A 20,710-nucleotide genomic window follows, 5' to 3' on the forward strand; every position below is an offset into this window, starting at 1 on the left:
TCCAACATTAAAATTCAAATTTTGTTGTCCTAAGTATATTCATTTTATATTTGCACTATATTCATTTCTTAGTTAAAAAGACTGTTAAACTAGTCCCCAACTTATCCCCGCCAACATGACAATGTAAACCAATTTAATACAAGTTGAGAACATTAGCGCACAACCATATTCACTAAGACCAACTTGCCACTATATTCAAACGCAACGTTCAAATTGGATATCAAGAAACTGGCTCTACCAGGTTTCAGAGAAGTAACACAAGTTTAATCATTAGGAGTTCCCGAAATTTTGTCTCTCTGCATACAGACGTTCCCTAAAACAAAAGATGAACTTGGCTGACGAGAAAATAGAGAGGATAAAAAATGGGAGAAGAGAAAATGAAGCAAAAAGAAAAGTTAAAGGATGTGAATTTTTTCTCCTTGTATTTGGCCGAGCGAGAAAATAAAGAGAAAGGAAAAGTTTGGAATCTCATATAAATAATAATAAGTAATAACTTTATTATTTGTAAAAAAATTTACACATAATAAAACTTAATATTTCAACATATTGTTTATATTATTTCTAGTATATATTACTAATGGAATAAAAATATAATTGCAAATTATTAAACATAAAATAATCTAAATGTTAAATTGCAACCAAACATAAGAAAATGGAAGGAGACAGATGAGAAACATTTGTGGGTGAATTTGAAAAGAAATTTTTTTTCTCCTAAATCTTCCCTTTTTTTGAAGGAAAAGTTGGAGAGAGAAAAATAGGTGAGTCTCACATGTTATTTTCTTTTCAATTTTTTCATCTTTTTTTTTTCTCTCGCTTTTTTCGTCTACTTTTCTCTTTTACCCATCATAATATAAGAAAGAAAATAAAAAAAAATAGTTGGGAGAATATGAACTAGTTTCCCCTGTAGGCTGTAGCTTTCTAGAGTAAACTGGATGCAATGTGTGCTTTTTTGTTTTTATTAATGATTAATGATAATCTAAAGTACCTGTCTTTCAAATTTCCTTAAATATAAAAAAAACTGAGCATGCTACATCTATCAATCATCATCAGTTTATAAACATATCATAAAATCTAGCCCAATCATAAATGGTTATACAACTTAATTCTTTGATGTGTGTGCTCCACAAGATCCATGAAGAGCTAATCTATGGGGCCCAAAATGAAAAACAACCTTAAAGTGGAGAGAAAGATTGTCATGGGCCACAATGTATTCTAGATCATATAAGCCTGGCCCAAAGAGAGGACCAAAATTTTGATTTGAGAAGTTAAAAAAATTTAATATTTTTTTTTATAATCAATGTAAGGGCAAAACTGTAATATGGTTATTTTTATATTTATAAGTGAACGAATATTATTAAGGCTTGTTTGATTTGTTTCTTGATTTTGTTTGTTAGAATTATTTTATAAATTAATTTTTGAAAGTTGTTTTTAAAAAAAATAGAAGAAAAATATATTTAACTATATTAAATTTGAAAATAGCTTTAGAGTTTAAAAAAATCGTTTAAAAAAAATTTTTAAAACATGTCTTCTGCAATTAATTACTACCTATCATTAATTATTAATGGGTGGACCATTCATATTATAGTTACCAATGGCCACCACTAGCCACATTTGGGAACGGGCTCGGTGCAATAGATTTTGTAAAGTGACTAGAAAGTGAGATGATCATCACCTTGTGTTGAGTCCAATGGCTGCGAAGAGAGGAATGTATCAAATGACCTATCATTTGCAAAGTACCCAAATATTTTTTTTATAACCTTTATCTTTATATATATATATTTCAAAAAAAAAAATTTACCGCCTCCAGCTTTCTACAAAGCACCCAAATATTTTTTTTGTAAAATTATTGTTGTATACCTTTTAAATTTTAATTTAATCCTAATTAATTTTTTTAACTTTTAAATACCTTATAAATTTTATAAGAAATATTTTTATATACCTTCTATTTTTATATACCTTCTAAATTTTACAAAAAATTAAAATATTTAGGTGCTTTGCAGAATGCTGAAGGCAATAGAAAAAAAGATTGTAAAAGATATATAAAAGATAAATGTATGAAAAAAGAAATATTTGAGTGTTTTGCATATGGTAAATCTTTTGATATACCACTTTCTTCCTAGTTAGGATTGAACACAAGGTGAAAATCACCCCACTTTCCAGCCACTTTACAAAATCAATTACACCTAACCTGTTATTGTCATTTGTTTATTGACCTCCACCATAAGCAAATGGTGACAGCCAGTAATAATTGATAATGATAAGTAGTAATGACAATGGTTGATAGTAGTTAGTTGACAACTGCCAAAACTGATTAGCAAGCAGTGATCAATGATAACAGCTAGTGATAATGAATAATAGTTAAACATGATAAATAGTGGGGATCAATAAAGAATGCCAATGGAGGCTTTGTGGCAGTGGGATAAGATGGATAATGGCAATGGGAATTGAAAACAGTAGCTTAAATATAGTGTGTCTTTACAATAAAAGTGAAAGGGAAACAACTCTGTGTCCCCATTTTATTGATTTTTTTAAATAAAAAACGAGAATAATTTTTTTATACATTTAAATATAAAACACCCATTTAAATGAGTTTTTTTTTTTTAAATCAAGAACAAACACAGATTTCAAAAGTTGAAATTAAAACTAGTCCTTAGTGGCTCAAGTCAAAACATCAATATTTCTATTGGCTTCTACAAAATTAGCACATATTCTCTCACTTTTATTTCTCATGTTTAGCTCGTGGGGAATGGAGAGAAGAGGAGGACATAGAAGATTTTAAAGAGTTCAGTTTTACAAAAAAGGGGTTGAAATTTTTTCAATTATTTTTCTTTACGCTTTACTCTTACATCTTTATTAAAAAATTCCAACCCTATTCATCCATTTTTTTTTCAAAAATTGAACTTATTAAGATTCCTCCTTCAACCAAACAAGGTGTAACACTTGCCCCGAGTGTTATCCAAAAATTACACAATTCAAATAAACTAAGTGTGGTTAAGAAATTAATCCTAAAACCAACTTAGAAAACAAACCATTTAAAGCCTTTAAAAAAAATTTATAGGTTCTACCTATAGCACGCGGAAGCAAGCTAGACAAAAGTGAAATAAAAAGATGCTATCATGACAGACAGCCCTCCTGGGCCAACTTCCGGGAGGCACTGTTTCATCATTCGACCTCCGATCGAAGTGATTTTAAAGCTCACACGTCACATTCAAAGGGTACTATAAGTATACCAAATTTCAAAAAGATCCAACGGTTGGATTGAAAATTAGACATGTTAAAAAATTGGTTATTTTTGCTGTCATGACAGCACTTCCGGACCAACTTCCGGAGTGCACCATTTCATCATCTGATCTCCGATCGGAGTGATTCCAAAGCCCACATGTCACTTTTAAAGAATACTATTAGCATACTAAATTTTGAAAAGATCCAACGGACGGATTGAATTTTATACAGGTTAAAACATCAATACTATAGCTGTCATGACAGCAATTTAATGCTGTCATGACAGCACCTCCAGACCAAATTCCGAAGTGCGTCATTTCTCCGTCCGATATCCGATCGACGTGATTCTAAATCCCACACAAAGCTTATAAAAGGTTTTACTTGTGACCCAAATTTTAGAGAAATCCAACGGTCGGATTAAGATTTGGACACCCGGATGCAAAAGTGCAGCTTTTTGGTAAAAACTATTTTCAAAATTGTCCAAATCTCATCCTAATGGTCACAAACCTGTGGGAACACTTTGGACATGTCAAATAAGATTAAAAATACCTAATAAAACATTCAAATGATGGAAAACCTCTATACATCAAAATTTGAACACCCGGGTGCCATTTCCCAAAATGGACCCTAGACCCCCAAAATGCACAAATCATACAAGAGTGGTCACAAATCAATCCAAATACCATGTATTTATATAAATACATGTGCTAAACATTTTCACTTGGCTCAGAGCTCCTTGTGGGGCCCACGTACCCACTCTCTCTATCCAAGGTGTATGTTTGCCCATAGCACACCATTTGCAATGCAACCACTTTGCATTTGCTTATAAAATCACATATATATCAAAATAAAGATCTGCTTGTAATAGAAACTTAGTCTACTAAGTAAATCCATAAAACCACACACCATAACCAAGTTTCCTAGCCACAAGTCTGCAAACAGACAAAAATTCATACACAAGCACACAATTCACACATATTCACACACATATACATAATCATATCCTACTGGCACCCTAATCTTAAATACATTACAATATATTTGCTCAAAAGAAAGGGGTTGCAGTTCTTTACAAATCACAAGCAAACCCCTAGCTTTGCTCCTTTCCCCGTCCACCACTGGATCCTTCGCCTGGACCTAGAATATTGAAAAGAAAGGGGTGAGACAATCACAGTCTCAGTAACAGTGAAATCTACATTGATTATTACAAAGTAAGCCATAATCAAATAAACGAATAATAAATTCAACATAGTATATAATTTAGCCATTTAAAATGCATGAATGCATGACCTAAGCCGGTATGGCCTTTCATGACCAATAGAATGCCCCCTGACACTCTTTAACTCGAAGGTAAACCTTATACCTACTTGTACCTCCACAGGCACAAAACATAATCTAAGGCATGATCTAATCCACCGAACCTCCTATGCCCTTCGACGTGAATCCTAAGCAGTTAAAGCTAACTCCCTCCCAGAGCCAGCCCAACTTACTTTCCATGTGAGGGCTACTTTGGCCTAGGCACTCAACCTCACACTTCATATGTTGGATTCCCTCCCCCACTGAGAGGTGTCGAACACTCAATACACTAACCACTTTAGTGCACTGAGCCCACAATACATAAAACAATACTGAGTACTGACAGTGTGCCATAGAATATCAAAAATCCACACCTTCTCATTGGTGAACTCCCACCGAGATCATGCCTTTTACTCTTGTCTACCTTTCTTGAGTATTGACCATTCAATACTCTAAAGTAGTATAATATTTATAAATCTCATTTCCATAAAAACATTGTTATTAAACAATTAGAAAATATATTTGCACTATAATCAAAGTAGTACCCCATAACCCCTTATAAAGCACATTTAATCTTTTAAAACATGTAATGCATGATAACTAGTAATATTTATTCAAAAATAGCTAAAACAAAGTAATAAAAAATATAAATTCCCCTGTTACCTCAACCTTTTAGTACCAAAAAGGTTCCCCTTGTACAAAATAGGGCTCGGCTTGTTCCTTACTTCTCAATAAGTTCCACCGACAATTTTCTACAACATATAAGTGATCCACATCACTTATCATGACAAATAGCATCAATGAAGACTATAACTCATACCACACAACTTAGGTCTATGAGTCATAATCCATCCCAATGGTCCATATATTTAACCAACCATTTACATAGTATCACTTAACTACTAAAACCATTTATTAGCCATCACTAGGCTAAATTTTTAAATTATATAAAATTTTTAATCAATTAAAAACCTTTACTTAGTGTCACCAACTTTCACCATTAGCCCTTATAATGAAAACCAAACCTTAATTTAAATCTTATTGGGCTCAAATAGCAAAATTATAACTAAATCAATAAGTTTAAACCATTGAAGAGCAAAAACCCAATTTCTCAAGATTTATTTTGTGCCCAAAACACCTCTTTTCATCCAATTATCCACTCAAAATATTACATCACTATATAGAAACTCAAAACATGCTCCCTAGGATCCAAAGAAATAAAGGCTTACAAGAATAAAGCCTTTGGAATCAAAATCCAAAAACCTCATCTTCCAAAAATTGAAGAAAATCAAGAGAAAGAAAAGAGGATTGAAGTAGGGAGTTTACCTATCGTGTAGCCGAGCTCGCAACGGTCGCAAAGACTTCTAGATCCAAGCCTAACTCCCTCCCTTTCTCTTCTCTTCTTCCTCTCTCTCTCTCTCTCTCTCTCTCTCTCTCTCTCTCTGCGTTTTGTTCTTCTTTCCTTCCTCTGCGTTTCTGCGTCTCTTTTCCCTTATAAAAGCTGATCTAAAAGTTTGGGAAAAATTATAAGAAATGGCCCAATATTTTTTATTATTGCACAAAAGCCCAGGTCAACTTTGGTAATTTTTTCCATAGTTAAAATAAATAAAACTAAACTTTTGCTTAGAAAAATTCAAACTCTGAACCTTTATCAAATTATTCTAAATTTTAATTTAATTATAAATATTTTATTTTATTTTATTTTATAAATCCGAGTTTTAAAATTTCGGGATGTTACACAAGGATTAAATTTTCAAGATATAGTTAATTAAAATTTTCTTTGCATAAATTGATAAAATTACTTATAAAATCCCATACTTTACGTAATTTGAAAATTTTCCCTCCAGGTATAAAACTCTAAATCCATTCTTGCAAATAGCATTAATTAGTAAGGCGGGTTGAATATAATGATCTACAGAAGCATCTAGGCAGCAAAGATTGAAATTTTAGAAAACTTAAGATCCTTTTACCATTTAAACATACTTTGATCTTGAAATGCTCTGACACAATTCAAATCACTTATTCCTTGCGGTTTTATTTATAAATTACATCTAATATTTTTATTAAAATTAATAAAAATTTTAAACCTTATTAACTATATCTAAAAATTCAACAAATTTTTAATTTTACCCATATTATATATACATATAAATAATAAAATATTCTAATATTTGATAACCTTCTCCATGTTTAATAGGGAAAGAAGGGTAAAAATGATCACAGTAATCATTGATGTGCGCCATAAATAATCATATAGTCTTATTTATTAGTTATTTTTAACATATTTTACTAAAATTTAAGAATAAAATTTATTAATTCTATATAAAAATTTAATAAATTTTTAATTTTATTCCTATTAAAAATATATGATTTAACAATATATTTTCTTTCTATGACATTTAATAGAAGGTGAAAGAAAAAATTAATGATAAAAATTTAATGATATAATTTATAAATAAAATCCAACAAAATTTCTCAAACCCCTATAAATAGAATCCAATGAGCTGGAACAAAACAAATAACCTCTCTTTCACTATAAACAGGACAAGGGGAATAAACTTTTGGTAAAAGAAAAAACAATAATTTAGAGGGACATGTATGTGACAATAATTCAGGTAATGGTTGGTCGTTGTCTCCACTGCTCTGAGAGTAGATCGTCCTTTAATTAGAAAAAATTCAATTTTTGTTTGCACGTTGGCCATGTTATAGGATGAAATTAAAAAATAAAAAACCACAACCAAATCTTATTCTGAATCACCTTAATATATTTTTTTCGGTTAGGAATCACAAATAATGTTAGATAATAAATTATGTATAGATACAAAATATTTAAGAAAAAACACACCCAATGTGAATGTGAAATCATATATATAATATATTAATTTTGAGAAAATTGCTAATATTAATTTATTTATTTGAATATACTATCAATAAAAGGCGAGCTCTCTCTCTCTCTCTCTCTCTCTCTCTACACACAACACACACACAACAGTTTCGTTCCCGAGGTCACTTCACCGTTGAATTTTTCCCTCTATCCTTCTGGCTTCCGGCATCCTTCGTCGCCGTCGGTCATTCCGACAACAGTTTCGTTCCCGAGGTCACTTCACCGTTGAATTTTTCCCTCTCTCCTTCTGGCTTCCGGCATCCTTCGTCGCCGTCGGTCATTCCGTCTCCGTATCCGTCTCCGGCTAGACATCACCACCGTTCCACTGCAGTTTCTTTCAATCTAGCTGCGAACAGCTTTCATTTCTTGAATCCCCATTACTTGTTGATCAGCTGTGCTACTATCACGATCGATCGGCGCTTCCGTGAAACATCGATCGGAATCGCAGCGTTTCCGGCGAAGGTTAGATATTTCACACTCAAGTTTCTCAAATGGAGTTGATTATTTTGAATCTGCATGAATATTCCTTCTCCTTCGTATTTTTTCTTGCAAGTTTCTGTATCAATACCATCTTCCAGTTCAAATCCATTTAAGTGATATTATTTCCCTTTATTTTTTTCAACTAAAGTGATATTATTTTCAATTCCTTGTTGCATGTGGTTAGTCCTTAACCTGCTTTGAATCCTTTCCATATTGTCTCTCGATGGTTCTCTCCAAACTCAATCCCTTCAATTCATTAATTATTGTTTTGGTTAATGTCGTGAGATAGCTAATTATAATATTAAAACGAATATAGTATTCATGGTTATCATTAATGAGCATTGTAATCTTTTTGTCAAGAGCATTGAAGTGATAATAGTAAATAACATACTTATTTTAATGTTATAATTAGCCATCTTATATCATTAATTAAAATAATAATTAAATGAATGGATGAGATATTGAGTATGAAGAGATGCACTGAAAAAGAGTATGAAAAATATCCAAATCTATCTTTAATCCTCTGAACTGAATATGTTTTTTGGTACTAATATTCCAGAAAATGTTTTGTGCCTTATCACAATAACTTCAACTTTGGGCTGTACGCCCCTTTAATTACTAAAAAAAAGTACTAGGTTGTATACAAGAGATATGAGTGTTTTTTTTTTTAAATACTTTAATAAAAGAAAATTGTAAAATTCATTTTTTTCTAAACTATAACAATAATTTAACTTTTTTCTTTTTGGATAATAAAACTTAACTATTTTTTATTTGGATAGGATAAGGATGGGAGTGTTTGGATATATAGGACTTTTAAGATCCCAAAAAAAAAGTCCTTTTAAGAGTTTATTATCTAAAGTAAATGTTGTTTGGGTATTCTATCAAACCAATTCAAGAGTCCATTTGAAATCATTTTTATATATAAATAACGTATTCATCTAGTCCTATTCTAACGTGTTTTACTAGAAGAAGTAATATATATGCTAATGTGCTCGCTGAATTAGCTCATAATTTGGTGGGCAATTTTCATAACTTTAATCAACACGGATTGTTGATTAGGAGGTGTGGTGGTTGATGACTGATGTATTTATTTTGACCATATGTTGCATTTGTCTGTTTTTAATTGCTAATGAATGAATGGCCAGTTTCCAAATCAAGAAAAAATATTCCGAAGGCTCATTTGAAAAAGTTCTCTAGACTCAAAAGAGTTAGCTTTGGGTTTAACTTGACTTATAAAATTAATAATTAACTTTTGTCAACTATTCTTCTTCTTTATTATATACATGTAGAAGTATTTATATAATTTTTATTTAGCATATTAAACTTGACATTATTTTATTTTTATTTTTTATTCACATAAAATTTATGTTGTTTATATATTTTTTAATAAATTAAGTTTTGCATAATAAAAATTAATTTCATAAAATTCATACCCTTTCAATAATTATACATTTAAAAGTATATTTTATTATATATTATCCAAGATTCTGTGGATTGGCACAACGTAATTTTCACAAGTAACTTTACAATAAAAAGTTATATATGATACCATTATTTTACTTGAATAATTTGGTCTTGTGTTAACAACTACAAGATCCACGTGTAACGAGTTGATGGGCTGAGGGCATTATTTATGACTTGCCACCGCAGCATGTCTGCTCATTTTAGTTGACCCGGGATTGTCGGTTTGACTGATCCGGCATGTTACTATCGGGCTCATTGGAACGAGGCGGGTTTATCTAGATTGGTTAATTCAAATTCGCTTTAAACTACTCAAATGTATATATATATATAATTCATATAACCAATTTTGACTACCATGTCAGGTTTATTTAGGCGAATCTGAATATCTAAAATATTAAATATTATTTTATATTATTTCTTAATCAATTTCAATTTTATCGTAAAAAAATAATTTTTTTGAAGTAACATAACACTATCCAGATTCTTTTTTTTTAGATATCTTTATATTATATATGAAGGTAATCTTTTTTTAAGAAAATTTCTAATTCTTCTATCTCTATAATTTGTTTATTTTATTTCACCCCCATTAGAATCCTTCGGGAGCAAAAAGCAACTGGGAACTAATTCACATTCATTCAATCAACTTCAACTAATGTTACGTAAACCGGATGAGATTGTCCAGTTTGACTAGTTTAATAATGAGAACCGGTCCAATATTCCAACTGAAAGTGGAAAAGAACCGGACATCCAAAAAATCAGTCCAGAACTCATCTCGAATCCAACAAAACCGGCCGTTGGACCGGTAACGTGTTTTTTGTTTTTTAAATTTCAATTTATACTTCTAAGTATACATAATAATTATTGGGAAAGGAAAAAAAATTAACAAATATGTAAAAAAATATTTATGTAATGTACCAGTTATAAATTATACATTAAACTAAGTATATTGCCTTTTTTGATTGTATGTCATTTTTTGAATAAGTATATATCATTTAAAATATATTATTTTATTTAAGATCAATTCCACTATGATTTGATTATTGAATCGTGAAGCGGTGACTTTACTAATATAGTGGCTAATCATTAATTATAAAGGAGAATATTGAGAGGAATATTTTGTTAAAAAAAGTATTGCTTGGAATAAAAAGTGCTGTACCAAAATTGATTTATCTCATGTTTGGAACCAAAATCTGGAAAAAGCCAACCTAAGAGCTAATAATTGAACTCACACATAATTGAAGCACCAAATAATTGAATGAAAGTTTGTATAATTGACCCTAAAACAAAATGCAGAATTATTCATAATTATTATCAGAATGGGTTGGAGATGGTGCTGTGTCATGCTAATTCTACTTCTGCTTGCTCCGTTCATGGCTTCTTCACGTTCAATTATCAAGAACTTACCTGGCTTTTCTGGTGACCTCCCTTTCAAGCTTGAAACTGGGTGAGTTTCTTTCTTTCTTTTTCATTTTCAAAATAATAAAACTTTTATTTCTTTAAATTTGTCTCAACTATCGATTTAATCTATCAAATTTCTTTTTTTAATTTAGTCCATAAAATTTACTTTAATTATCAATTTGCCACTTATTATTTAAAATAAGAGATATATAATATTGTTAAAATTTGCTAATATAGATCAATAATGAAATATTCAGTCATGTATATTAATGAAAAGAAATAAAATTATTTAAATAGGAAGAAAACAAACTCAAAAATTTCAGAAAACAAAAGAATAAAATATAGTATAAGGGATCAGAATAGATTGATAAAAATTAAATTGATTTTAAAGATGATTTGTTCTCATTTAACTATATATATATGTTAAGTCATTATACATTATATTAACTTGAGAGTCAATTTGTATTAGAAAATTTAAATTATTAATATAATAATTTAAGAAAATGTAAGAAACTAAATCAATAATTTGAGTAAACTTAAGGGACTAAAATGAATTAATTAATAAGCTTAAAAGAAAATTTTATTAAACTATTACAAGACCAACAATTAATGCTATCTAGTTGTCAATGTTGAATTTTAAAGATATAACAAAAGCATATATGAGGATGATGAGAAATGAGATGGATATGTGACTATACAATAAAAGATAAGATTAATAATGAATATATTAGAGGAATAGTTGGCATGACATTTATTGATGAGAAAATGGTAAAATATTATTTAAAGTGGTTTCGATATGTGCAAAAGAAAATCGTTGAATGCATAGTAAAGAAAGCATAAGGTATAGATGAGTCATATGAAAAAGGGTAAAGGAATACTAAAGAAAACACTCAATCCCTTGGTCAAATACATATCAATGAAGGACATTTTTGTTACTTTCTATTAAAATATATTTTTAATTCAGTCCATTAATTTTTTTAATATATTTTCATCTCCTATTGCTTTGATTTGAAATTAAATCTTTACATGAGTCTTTTACTAAAATTCTCCCTTTTTATTGTGAGCAGAAAGAATAATTTAACCAAATATATATAGGAGATACATGCGAATATTTTGATGTTGATTATATTGTACAGTTACATAGGAGTGGGAGAAGAAGAGGACGTGCAATTATTTTACTTCTTTGTGGAATCCCAAAGAAATCCCTCAAAAGATCCACTTTTGCTTTGGTTTGTTGGAGGCCCTGGTTGCTCTGCCTTTTCTGCATTTTTCTTTGAAAATGGTACATTCTTTCATTTATTTTAAATAATTTTTTTAATTTTAAAATATACTTACTTTTTATTTAACAATATAATTTTGCAGGACCAGTAATATTCGACCGCAATTCCAGTGGGTTGCTTCCAAAACTCATGCTAAATCCTTATGCTTGGACTCAGGTTGTGATGTTTCTAAATTCAGTCTTCCACATTTGCATTGCTTTGCAAATCAATTTTAGCCTCCTTTTTTCTTGTCTTCATGCTACAATGGGATCTGTTGTCTCCGGTGCTCATAACTTTTAATATTATTTTTGTTTATATTTTTAACAAATTTTTAGTTCAATAGTTGCAGATCTCATCGCAACAAGGACCACCATGTGATGAGAACCAAAGCATGTTACAACCATGACATTATGTTGCTATTTGATGATTATAATACAATTTGAATTGCTGATGATTTAGCAAATATATTAATATTAATTTCACTAAAAAATTGAAGTCTCTGAATTGAAACGACAGAAAACAATCTTTGACATTGACATTAATTAATGCCCATATTGATTGAGTAGTGATTCATAGTTCCTTCATTATTTCTCACTGATATGATCTTTGAAACAATAATGATTGCTTATCTGGCTTTTAATTACTAGGTACTCAATGTCCTATACATAGATTTACCAGTTGGCACAGGATTTTCTTACTCAAAACAGAAGAAGGCTACCATAGCAGTGATATATTGTGGATAGAGAATACATATGATTTTCTACGAAAGGTAAGCGATATTATTGGGGGGCAAAATAATGGGAGAATCGCAATCGAATCCTAAATAAAAAAAATTAGTTATTTCTTCAATCTTATTTACAAGTCAAATTGCCATATTTATAGGTAAGTGATTTGAACTTGTATGCAATTAAGTTTCTTATTATTTGGGATTTTTGCATAATTCTCCCTAATTTCCATCAAAAGTGAATATGGATCATACATGATCCAAAAAGAATACCCACATGTGAGTATTCAAAATTTTTCACCATGTCTCATCTTGTCATGACATCATTTTTATTCCAATCCCGTCATGTCTCATCTTGAATTTTTTTCTATTGGAGAATGACCCATCCTGATATCATTAGGCACAGGTGAGCCAATTGAAACCGGGACTCCATAAACACCCCTAAATAAATGATGTATATATATGTGTCACTTTAGTTATCTTCTGATGATGAATTGCAATTAGTGCAGTGGTTTATTGATCATCCAGAGTTTGGCTCAAATCCATTTTACATTGGTGGTGGTTCATATTCAGGCATGCCAGCTGTTCCTCTTGTTAAAAAAGTATATGAAGGTTAAACAATGTCCTATTTTTGCTTCTATATGTAGCTACACTACTTTAGCCTTTTTTTTTCCCTTCTTGTTTTAACCTCTTCTCTGCTTTGCTTGAGTGGCAGGTTATAGAGCTGGGAGCAAACCACTCATGAATATCAAAGTAAAATAGAGTACACATCTTCTGTGCATAGCATTTTTTTTTTTTTGAAAAAGTCCTCTCTTATTCCTTATAAGCCATCATATTTGAGATCAGTGTCTTGCAAGGTATTCTCTCTGATCCCAGGTATTTGAAGAAGAAAATATTTGCCTTTTTTTGGGGGGGGAAATGACATTTAAAGACCCTCTAAGAATGTTAATTGCAATTTAGAATCCTAAAATTTTGAAATTTCAAAAAAGAATGATGATCATCGGTTAGAATTAAATTTTTCTTAGGTGAATTTCTTCAGTAATCATCTTCCATTTCAATACTCAGTTTTCAAATTTTCAGTAATCATTTTTAGTATTTTCACTACTCAATTTTTGAATTTTTTAACAGCAATCTTAGATGTTTTCAACATTCATTTTCCATGTTTTCAACATTAATCATTGATTCTTTTTAGTTATAAAAACATGGAAGATATGTATTGAAAACACCTAAGATGATTACTAAAAAATTGAAAAAAAAAACAGCGAGAGAGAGTAATGAAAATGTAGAAGGTGAGTATTAAAAATATGGAATATAAATACTAAAAAAAATCACTCAAAGTTTTTAATCCTAGCCAAAGACTAGCACCCTTATCTAAAATTTTAAAATTTCAAAGTCTTTGAATGTAATTAACGTTTTTAGGAAATCTTTAAATATCATTTTCCGTTTTACAAGGCATTGTCCTTATTTAATGTTGGTTAATTTTTCCAAAGTCGCACCATATGGATTTAAATAAGGACAAAATTAAAAACTTACTTATTTTATTTTGGAAAAAGTTAATAAATTTTAAGCTATTTTTTATTCCAAAAATAATGCTGGAAATTAAATACCTTGTAAAAAGAACCAGGGAGAGTATCATATTCTCTTTTACAACCACATCCTAAGGTCATGTATATTAAAAATACTAGAGGTGAATATGATGACTTATAAAGTACTTGGAAAGCTACCTTTTGCTTGTTTCATTTATGATAACAAATTATCACTAACTCTGGGTTAGCCTTTAGGGTCTTGTGCTTGCCAGCCCATTAACCGATAACTTTCTGGACACAAACTCCCAAGTTGCTTATGCACACCACATGAGTCTTATATCAGATGAGCTTTATGAGGTTGGTCATCACTTTGCTCATTTTCTTCATTCCATATGCATTCATTCATTCGTTTTCTCTCTCTATCATTATGATATTGTAATTAATTTATATCTTAGCTTTCTGCATGCATATATGATTGATTAGGATGTGTACACTTTTCACATTGAGAGAAAGGGGGGGGGGGATATATGTTCCCTAGCTTGAGGGAGAGAGACATACACTACATTCGGCCTTTCAGCTGAGCGTACTCACATAGCAAACTGACTATTTCGCCATAAAGTATTAAATTTTAAAAAATTGAGAATAGGATTGAGATTGATAATGAATATGGAATTGGAGGTGACTGAGTGAGAATAAGTTTTAAAATCATGTTTGCTATGTGATAGGATTTTTTTAAAAAAAAAACTGCTCATGAATGGCTCTTAATCTCATAAGCTAAATTAATCTATCTTCTCATAACCATAGTTGATTTATCCTCCCTCCAATTTTGAACATATTTTTGTCTTTTTTTTCTTTATTTTATTCTCATGTTTTCCAACAACCATATGGGCCGTTGCACTAAGAAATATTATCACAAATCTTATCATAGCATATATTTGAATATGTGATAAAAGGATTGTGATTGATATTGAGAATATCTCCCTACGACCTATGATATCTTAATTTAATAATATATATTCCGAATTTGGGTAAAATAAAATTCACACTTGATTTATTTAATTAAAACTAATTTAAGAAAATACTTCAAACAAGATGCATTAAATATTCGTGCCCATTGCCAAGAACCATTTGGTTCAATGGCATGATCCTTTCGCTTTGATGCAAAGTGTTATGGGTTCTTTTGTAAGACCCAAAAATGGGTTATGTTTGGATATTAGATTAGGTGGGTGTGTGTATCGGTTAGTGAGATATATTGTGTGAGTTGTGTGTTGGGTGGCTGAGCATCGTATGTGCATCCCATCTTCTTATGGGAAGGGTTAATTAGTTGGAAAAAATTTAAAAAAAAATAAATATTTCGGCCCATGAAAGGCAGATCCAAAACCCAACAAGATGCATATCAAGATTCTTTCATTTTAGTTTCTTAGCTTATTATTATTATGTCAATGGATTATTGGAGTTAAATAGTGAAAATCTTGAGATACATCAAAATCTGTTGAATGATCAGACTCATGGAATTATGTACTTGACTGAAATTAGTTTGATATTTTTTTCTGCAGTCAATTAAGGAAAGTTGTAATGGTGATTACGTCAACATTAATCCAAAGAACACAAAGTGTGTCTCAGATTATGAAGCTTACTCTGAGGTTCGATCATATAAAACCTTCCACACTTGTCTCAATTTCTTTTACTCACCATAATTATTACATAGACAAGAAAAACTACTCACATATTTGGCACATGGAAAAATATTTTCTAAAAAGAAAATATGAAATGTACCTAAAAAAAATGAAGTGGGTACATTTACCAAACATTGCATAATTAAGTGTCTAAGCACTATTCATTAATTTGCAGCTGGTTCGTTACATCAATCAGAAACAAATATTGGAACCTGTTTGTATTAGCACTCCAAATGACGATAAAAGAATTCTCTTGGAAGATTCATCAAAAGAGATCCTCCAGTCATTCTGGTGTCGTGTATGTAAATTTTAGAATATTATATACACATATTTGCTCAGATAGACACACGCAGGCACGTATTTATTTTAATTTGGAATAATTTACTTGTAGGAGTATGATCACAAACTTGTGAACCAATGGGCAAATAATGAGGATGTTAGGAAGGCTCTTCAGATCAGAGAGGTAAGAATATACTAATTATGAGTTTATGTTTATATATTGAAACTAATTCAAAAATTAACTAAGAAATGTTTTTGTTTTTGTTTTTTGGCCTTTGAAGGGAACAAAAGGAGAGTTCTTTAGATGCAACAGGACTTTATCATACAAAACTTATCTACAAAGTGTTGTTGATTATCATCGCATTCTCACTCAAACCAACCTTCAATGTCTTGTATTTTGGTAAACTTCATCATCCTTACGTTGTCTTGAGTGCAAATGGAGTATTTCCTTTGGTTCTATATATCAATTACATTCTCGAAGAAATTCTCAGTCCTTTTTATAAATTACTTTACATAAAAAGTTTTTTTCTTTTTAGACAATAGCAATGATTTAACAATCCTTTTTAAGGATTTTGATAATATAGTTAAAAGTAACTTGTAAATAGAATTAGGACAAATACAAAAATTAAGAGTTAGTTTTGCCTAACTAGCTAAGATTTTCTCCTTGTTCCATAATGTAAGGCATTTATTAAGGGCACTATTGTTGGTCAAAAAATGTAGGATATTTTGTAATTTTGCAAAAATAGTTTTTCATTTGTACCTTTTCCTTGGTTAATTATAGATAAGGACAAAAGTGAAAAAAATAGATCAAATTTTCATGATTTTTTTTTAATTCTTAGCATACATGATACATGTTAGAAGTATCCTACATTGTGTGAACCAGAACCGGAGGGATTAAGTTTTATATTGAGATTCTTTGAAGCATCATTGTTGAAGAAATTTTATCTCACTGGCTTGTAACTTTCTTAAGAGAGGCTAATTTTTATTATTATTGTTTTTGCTTTTAATTTTTGGGTTTGAACACTCCTCAAATCACAGTGCTGATCTTGACATGGGGATTCCAGCTATTGGTACACAAGCTTGGATAAGGTCTTTGAACTTGAAAATTGAGGATCCTTGGCGTGCATGGTTTGTTGATGGTCAAGTTGCAGGGTATAACTATTCAATTTCATTTACTATTCTAACGATTTTTCAGCTTTCAACTCCTTCACTAAATTCATTATCATCATATGATTAAACATTAAAACTCACTTGTCTTAATTTCATTAAAAATAAGCACCTTAAATATATAAAGATAAATACTTAAGTTTTTTCCTTATTGTTATGAGTATTAAAATTTGTGCATGATCAACTTTTAGGTAGACACTTTCTTTTTCTTTTTTGTTTTGTTTTGTGAAGCAGGTTCTTTTATTGTTATTTTTTCGTTGGAAAAAACTGTTCTTTAATTAGTTATATTTTAGCATATACCATGCTCATTATTTTAATTATTTTAATATAATTTGGAAGAATAAATAGAATTGATGCTTATATGAGTTCTTGGAACCTAACTCACTAAAACTTTTGCTTATAAAAAGAAAAATAGAATTGTTGTGTGTGTAATTGTGAATGCTTGGCCTAAACTAATTTTGAAATTAAATCAACTAATATCCTCTCTTTATATGATTATTATATGAAGGGTAAAAAGAGATTAAAAAACCAGATTACAAAATTGAAGTTGCTGCACCAACAAAAATTGATCTAATTAATAAGAATTTGATTTATAAGTCATAATATTGTGGATTCAAATTAATTTTATTTTATTGATATGATGATCTTATTGATAAGTAATATATAAATACCTTCACAAATATTTTCTAACTCCAGGGGAATAACTAAAAAAAAAAAGAACCTGCTGCAAGATTTATACTTGAGAGTATGATAGATATACCTTATCAAAATTTAGTATTGTCTCTTACATAAAAAAAAAACAGAACAAATTTGTTATTATTTAAATTAGGAAAATATGTCTGCAATTAAATAATATGCAATTTTTTTAATCTTTATGTTATCAGTTCTGTAATTAATAATAACGTGATATGTTTCTTTTTGTGGTAAATAAGTGAGGTTTCTTAATTAAATTACATGTTTATCATATTTTAATCAAAAAAATTAATAACAGAAATATATAAACAAAAATATAAATCCTTGTGATATTTGTATAAATTATATTGTACTATATATCTCCTTTTTTGGATGCAGATACACACAAATCTACAAGAACCATAACTACTTCTTGACATATGTTACTGTGAAAGTAAGCAAAACCTTCAACATTTGGCTTTTTTTTTTTGTTATTTATTTTCTTTAATAGTTTTCAAGTCTCTATATTATTATATGCAAATTAACACATATTATTTTCTTCTAACTTATTAGGGTGCAGGTCATGTAGCTCAGCAATATAAACCTAAAGAAGTTTTCCAAATGTTAGAGAGGTGGTTCTCATTTGCTCTTATCTAACGAAAAGTCAATTGGGTCGTGATTGGGTCTTGGGTCAAAAAGTCAATCAAAGGGCTGGTTAGCCAAACTAAGTTGTGTCAATCTTTTGTTCCCTAATTATTATTTTTCTTTGTTTTTTTCCCCAATATGTTTTGATTGTTAATAAGCTTCATTGTACTTCGGTGATTGCCGTTGGTTGAAACTAATGTCAAATCAATTTGTTGATTTATCACAAAAAAATGTATCAAAAATGATATTTATTCTTAGAAAAAAAAATAAAAGAAACAATAATTGAATCAAACTTTAAGTACTACTGCGCTTCTATTTTTGCTCTGAAATGCCTAAGGTAAATTAGTATTTTAAAGAAATTGTGAACAATTTTATTTTTAATTAATTGTTTACTTCCTTCTATTCCTATTTTTGGATACTTGATAGAAGGATTGTTTGGTCCTAAATGTAAAATACATGAAGAGCTATTTATTACTCCCTCTATCTCAAATTATAAAACATTTTTAGACAAAATCTCACATATTAATAAATATCATTAAATACACTTAACAATCTTATCTTTTCAAAAAAAAATATAAACTTTTAAAAATACCTATAATTTAATATATTAAAATGACAAGAGATGGAAATTACTTATAGAGAGCGAGAGGATAATATTAAAATGGATACATTTAATGAAACTTTAATCTATTCAAAGTATATTATATTTTGAGACGGAAAAACTCCTTCAAAAGTACTCTATAATTTGGGACAGAAGTAGTATTATTTTTCAATTTTACTTCTATCATAAATTTAATTTTATAGCTCATTTCATTGTTATTAAACTCGCGACTCAACTCGTTTCACTCGTCGGCTTTGACTTTATGATTTCGCACCCATTTTTCGTGTCAAATTGCTAATAAAATCGCCGATCATGATGGCTCGACCAAACTCATGAGAGAATCCAATAAACTCGTCTGAATCTCGCTTTCTCACCGCTGGAGAACGAGTTTAAATTGGTTCCAACATTCACAATAATTATTAGCCAGCTAACCTGTAAAGCATCTTCAACAATTTTTATTGTTTTTTATGTATGATAACAACAGATGTAGTACTTGTTTGGATTTCATCTGTAATTAATTCTAAAGGCCAAAATCGTGATTGTTTGGTTACTCTCTTTATTCAATTTTAGAAGTCAAAATCATGATTTTATAAAAATACATTCAAATGCTTATATTATATAATAAAATTAATTATGTATCTAAAACCATATTTTCCCTAAAAATATCTAAATACCTATTATACATGCCAAAATTAATTATAAGAACAAAAATATGATTTGTAAAATAATTTATATGATTTTTGAATAAATTTGTTGACAAGTATAATTGAAAATATAAATCAAAAAATAAGTAATAGTAACTTATGAAATAACCATAATTTTGAGTTTATAATTTATTTTGACATATATAGAATGCTTGAACATTTTTAAGAAAGCCATGGTTTCAAGTTCATAATTGATTTTTGCATGTACAATGAATGTTTGGATATTTTTCTTTTTTGAAAAATATGGTTTTGGATTCAAAATTAATTTCAACATATAATTGAGATGTTTGCATATATTTTTGCAACACCATGGTTTTACCTGATTTTTAATTTTTCTTTTTAATTTCACTTTTCAATTTTGATTGAAATCAATTCTATTAATTAATTTTATAAATAAATTATATACCATATAACATAATCAATTATATTTAAAATTAATTATATTACTTAATTTTTTTATAATTAATTACACCCAACTGAATCGATTTTCATAATCAATTATGAAGTCATACTTTAGAAATTGGTTATAAAAAATTTTGTAGCTAAATCTTGCTCCTTATATGTGGAAGAAGAAGAATTTGGTCCCAAGAAAATAATATTAGATACATCACTGCCTTAAACTTGTAGAAAAATGTGCAGGTTTCCTATTTTGCCCTTTAATGAAATTATGACGGTGATGCAATTAGGCGATAACGTTAAAAAAATTTAATTAC

General features: G+C 29.4%; 1 pseudogene; it reads left to right on the forward strand.

Annotated features, from left to right (window-relative positions):
* Positions 1 to 7,725: 7,725 nt before the first annotated feature.
* Positions 7,726 to 18,996, forward strand: LOC129318252 (serine carboxypeptidase-like 17; annotated as a pseudogene).
* Positions 18,997 to 20,710: the final 1,714 nt, after the last annotated feature.

The sequence above is a fragment of the Prosopis cineraria genome, unplaced genomic scaffold, assembly GCF_029017545.1.
Source record: "Prosopis cineraria cultivar Desert tree isolate PC_DT_omini unplaced genomic scaffold, ASM2901754v1 PC8, whole genome shotgun sequence".
NCBI classification, from domain to species: Eukaryota; Viridiplantae; Streptophyta; class Magnoliopsida; order Fabales; family Fabaceae; genus Prosopis; species Prosopis cineraria.